We start from the raw sequence: 6,000 nt of genomic DNA on the forward strand, positions 1-6,000 counted from the left end.
CTTCAATGGAAAACTCTGTTTATCGTGTATTTGGTTTTGGAATATGTTGGTCAGTACTTAGAAAGTCTCATGGCAGTAAAATCTGAAAGTTCCTGTACAAATTGCACCGTGCCTTGAAAGGCACATGTTGGTATGTGAAGGTAGGGCCCCAAACATTCTTAATTCCACCAATTTTTGGAGGTGATGCGATCAGCCCTAATCCCCAGTCACCTTTACCCCCAGGGTTACTCCAGGTACCCATTTATTTGAAGCTGGGTGAATCCCAGAGCTGCTTTTATGCATCAACAAGGCTGGAAGAATTCTGACTGTATCACACACATGGTGAATATAACCCAGTTCTCCCGCTTGATGCCCTACCGACTAAACCACCACAGCTCCTTATTAGTATTATTATTATTGTCGAACACACACACACAGAGAGAGAGAGAGAGAGAGAGAGAAACAAAAAGGCTCCTATAACAAACTGACTTGTAACTTACTGAAGAGTTACAGTATGTAAAAACTTTGCTTTAGTCGAGAATTGAACCTGATTGATTCCTTAACATTCTGTGCTAATACTCTACCACTGAGCTACCAAGCCAATCTCTGACCTCCCGCCATTGCACATTTGACATCTCATGCTGCAACTATACTCACCTCACCTTACCTTGCAGGCCATGTTGATTGGTGGTCCTATGATCTGCCACCAAAGGTTCTGTCTTTGAGCCCTGTCTTAGCATTTCTTTGTGTGTTCCCCTCATAAATTTCTTAATGAACTATAATCAGCCTAATGGGGCAGAAAAGTGAGTAAGAAAACCTTAAATACCATATTTTATTATTCTTATTTAATATGGTAATATAGTTGTGTGTGTGACCAATCAAATAAGTACATATAATTTTGACAAAAAAATACCATGAAAGGAGAATTTGATACTTTTTTTAATTTTATCACCAAACAAAATAGAGGACATTGATCAAATTGTAATTTCATGCCTGTAGGGGAATGTTGTGGCTTTTTGTTTTCAGAAGTTGAAAGAAATCCTGTTTTTCAAGGAATTATACTTTGCTTGTATTACTAAAACTTCCTAATGTTATCCTTAAATAATAATGTTTTGCCCATGAACCAACTGTTGAAAGCTGCAGACCGTCGTTTAATTGTTTTGTGTGAGAAAATCTTATTTAATATTGCATCATGCTCCTGTAGTGCTTAGGTGCAGTGCAGACCCAGAAATTTCATTTAAAAAGTGAGGATATTGCCTTTTTATGTAGGAGGATAGTGTATTTCACCTGTTTGAACCAGTTGCAAGTTAACTTCTCATGAAGGCAGATGACCTTTTAAGCAAATAAAAACATTGTTGTCTCCAGCAATCATTGTTAGTCCAAGGAATAATGGATGTCAGTTTTGAATGGGATAGATAATTTGTTCCTTTACACAAATAAGAAATGTGGCCTACTTTGGGGAGGGAGAGGATCATCTGATGAAGTAAAGGTATATTTTTCCCATGGATATGCTTGCTGAGGGTGTTTGAATCTGAATCATGGATCAGGTCAAAATCCTGAATCCTGGATTGAATTCATTAGAATCTGATATCTTCAAGGATTCAGAACCATTTATCCCTCATGTATGCTACTTAGAGCTTTCTGGATCAAAGTATATAATGTATATTTTTTGTGGGAATGATGTATTCATGAAACACAGTGGTTTGTATCATATGAGGAACTCTTGAAGGGAATTGTGTTGTTTGTGAAGTTGCATTACTGCATATTTGTTCTTCAACAATATAAGGGATTGTATCTGTAATGAAAACAAGGCAAGTGTTACACAATATAATTTACTCCAAGAGCATTGACTACAACATGCTCGATTGTGCTACCACCTTGCTTTGACTGCATGATCACATAAGAAATGAGTACATGGATGTTCACATCCATAGGCACCAAAGAAATAACTCTCACTCTTAAATATGTCGCAAGAATATGCACCACTTGGATCAGCACTATAAGGAGCTGATAATCTAGAGAAATACAGAGTAGTACGTATTCATTACACAAAAAAAACAACATTTTCTGCCTTTGTGTGTGTTTCTTGTTTGTTTAACATGTACATTTCGGCAATCTGCTATCTCCCTTGTTTTTAAGTAAGATCAGCATTAATTCCTGGAAGAATGTTGTTTATTTGCTTACTATTTGTTTTGTATTTCGTGTGCATTCCCTCAAAGTTTCTTCATAATTATTTCTCTAATGTTCTAAAATAATTGTACATGGCAATGCATTACATAGCCTTGAAATGATACATTGAGTTGACTTGCCCTCAAGCGTTTCAGGTTCAAATCTTGGTGTTGGTGCTTCATCCAATCATCACTATTCATCCTCATTGTTGAAATTGGCAGAAAAGTGACATGAAATACAAAAGTTGTGAAAATTTGTAAACATTGGGATTGATTTTGTATTTAATTGCAAGTCGACCAGCAATCAGGTATATAGCAATTAAATATAAGGGTTTGCTAATATGTTTTGATATGTGTATTCATGTTATTTTATCATGCTTTGCTCAGCATTTCTCTCTGTCCCATTTCCTCTCTTTCTATTAGAGAGGGAGAGTAATTTCCCTATGTTAAGCTACCAAATTGGGGCAGCTCTCATTGACATGGGCTGGTTAAAAAGTAGTGCCAACAATGCTATACTTTGTACCATGCTTTATTGGCAGAGGAAACACTAGTTACATTCCTTCAATGTAATCGCCCCCCAAGTTGACCACCACCTGCCACATTGTGGAAGGCATCGTACTACACTGTCAGCTTGTTCATCTCTGTTGTCTTAATGCTTCCCTCGAAGTGGTTCTTTCATTTTTGTGAGTAGATCATAATCTCACGGATTCATATTGGGTGAATACAGCAGGGGTTCCAGTACCTCTCATCGCCATTTACACAGGAGATCTGTCGCAGCATTAGCAGTATGACAACTTGCATTGTCATGCACAATGATGGGAGTCCTTCACAACAAACCCCAGTGGTGTGCCCAAAGGGGAGTTGGTGTGGGTCATAACCATCCACTCTTTTGACCCAGTATTCTTTAAAGACAAAGAACCTCAAAGGTAGGAAAAGTTAGTAAAATTAGGGCTGACTCCTTTTTTTTAAAAAAGAAAAGTATGCATAATCCCCCCTCCCCTTTCGAAAATCCTGGACATGCCACTAGCAAGCACTGTAGCTTTCTCCCGAGAGTGGGATAAAGGTGGTGGTCCAAGAAATGGTTGTCATACAGTCCTTGACAGAGCATTCCATGCATGTTGTTCCTGTTTCGTGAACATATTGTCAGGGCTCTTGCACTCTCCTCCTCTACTTCCTCACTACAGTACAATCAGAATATGTCCACAACCTATTTGTTAATGAAAATTGCTGCGCAGAATTAAGTGACAAATTTCAGGAGAACTCATGACCCAATGGTTAAGAAACTTCGATCTAGAATAATTAAAAATAACATATTTCTGTAAAACAAATAATAATGCAGGAATCCCACAAGATAATTCATCCATTCATTGTTTTCTGCCCATAGGCAGGTCTTTCCTTGCAACCTTCATGCTGTTCGATCTTGAGCCTTTTGCTTTGTAGCAGCATAGGACCCATTATTTTGATGTCAATCATTTGGTATCATCTTTCCCGGATATAACACCTTATAATGGCGTTACAATTATCCAAGAATTTTCCTCCCATTGATTCATGTTTGCAGTGGGCGAGCACCTCCCCCTTCAGTTTGATCAAGCGCCTCTGCACCAGTGTGTGCTCAGCTTTCCTGTCTAAGCCATCAGTGCCCCAGATGTCTAAAACTACTCGTAATCATCTTTGAACTTAACAGGCACCAAAAACCACACCTCTGTGGTGCAATGTCCCATGACCGCTGTTATATGACTTAAAAACCGGAGTCCACCCTACTTCTTTCCCAGTGGTTCTACAATTTTCACGATGCTCGTGCAACACCAAAATGTTTTGAGCCTTCACAGAATCTGAAATATACTGTACCTGAGAAGTTGATATCCTCCCTGACTGGGAATCGAACAGAATATACGGAGAACGATTGGACTTCTAAGTACTAGGTATTTGATTCCAGTTGAGATGCACATTTCAACGTTTCTGTATTTTTGTTATTTTGCGTTGCGTTTCTGCTACCTTTGGCTATTGCGAGGATGTGCATGAGAAATGATTACATGAAATCGAGGAAGCGGCTTGAACTCTGGGAACTTCTGTGGCAAGATCGAAAGTTGACCACTTGTAGCATGCTTGTCCACCAGGCCAGCCATTTATCATTTGTGATCCCTCCTTAAACTGTACGCGTATAGTATCGGAAGATGACAGTGCTAAGTGTGCGTTGGTATCTGCTGTATATTTTAACTAAAAAATCAAATTTGTGCAGATTAAGCCTCCTGGTGTCACCTTGTAATCAAGAGGTCCCGAGTTCAATTGACCCAGTGGTTTGTATCTTACCTTAAACTTTATGTTCATTTGTCAACGTATCTGAGCATAAAGTTGACTTGAAACAAACTTTTCGACACTGATATAGCCCAGGTTTTACATAGTGGCCGCCCCGGTACTATTATACCACAAAAACTGCACTTGAGAACAAACAAAAACTTTTTCTAAAGTTCTTTAGAGTGAGTGGACAATGTCGAATCAAGTGTAGGAAAAGTACGGACTCTAGAAAAGGATCTAGTAAATATGTTCATTAAACAGTATGCCTTAAGCTGCCACATTAACCGACAGTAAATTAAGAGTTTACCAAAAACTGATTTTATGTTTGATACTGTACTGTGTTTGTTTTATTAATAATAATAGAACCTTATTCAATCAAACTACTTCTGTCTTAGATCTTTTATTCCCCATGTCAAGTGAAGACATTTTGGTTTTAGTGAACAAATTATGTCAGTCCATAGGCTTTCATTACAATGGAGTTTTTGGTTCTTTCATTTTTATGTTAGTTTCTTTACTTTTGCATGGTTTTCTTTCACTTTGTCTAATCATGACCATAGGAATGGATTGATTTCTTATTTTGCTTCCCTTTTCTGCCACTAATGGATAATGAGGATAAATGATGGTTAAATTACAACAATGAATGGACACAGGCAAATAAATACATGCCCAGTCGAAGACTTCAACCTGGAACCTTCAGTGGCGAGATCAGTCTACAAAGTGGCTCTTTTGCCCTTGTCTGAGCAGGGATTCTAAAATCTAAAGCATTATCTCAAAGAAACGCAGTTATCATATTTCCACTACACAGTAATTTTATTTAGCATTCTGTTGTTTGCATGGTGACTAATTCATTATGGTGTCAATCTTCAACTGCCTCTTTCGCTTGTCTTTAAAATTGCCTCATACTTCACTCCATTGTAGCTCTGCTATCAGTACACTGAAATTTAAACATACATAAACATTAATCACTCATTATTATAAAACTGCTTTGTCTAAATAAGAATTTCAGTTGTCATCTTCTTGTCCTTTTCAAGTAGGGTGACCAGACACATACATTCAAAAAAGAGGACAGGGCATGGCGAAAAAGGAGGACAAAGTCCAAAAAAAGAGGATACCGCAAAAAAATCGCAACACATTTTCCATTATTACTCTTAACCCTAGCTAACCCGAGGGAGGTGGGAAAAGGGGGGGACGAAAAATTCGCAATGTCGGGACGGAAAATATTCAACATTTCCTGACAATGTGGAAATCTCGATTTCTACAGGTCATTTCCCATTGAGTGATTGTTTCTAATAAATTAATTCCAATAAGTTTCAGACACTTATACAATGAAGAAAACATCAAGAATTTATCACTTTTTAAAATGTCCATTTGCCGGACCCTGTGGCCGAGTGGTGTCAACCTCCATGGCGGAATGGTTAGCAGAGCACGCTACAACGCCAGAGATTCTGGGTTCAAGTCCCGGGTAAGGCATGGGTGGCCTATTCCAAATGCAGACAGGCAGGGGGTGTCAGGGTGATGCCACAGATATCCATGAAACTGAAATATATTATTCTAGATA

Source organism: Lepisma saccharinum, chromosome 8 (genome assembly GCF_977018435.1).
Source record: "Lepisma saccharinum chromosome 8, izLepSacc3.1, whole genome shotgun sequence".
NCBI lineage: Eukaryota > Metazoa > Arthropoda > Insecta > Zygentoma > Lepismatidae > Lepisma > Lepisma saccharinum.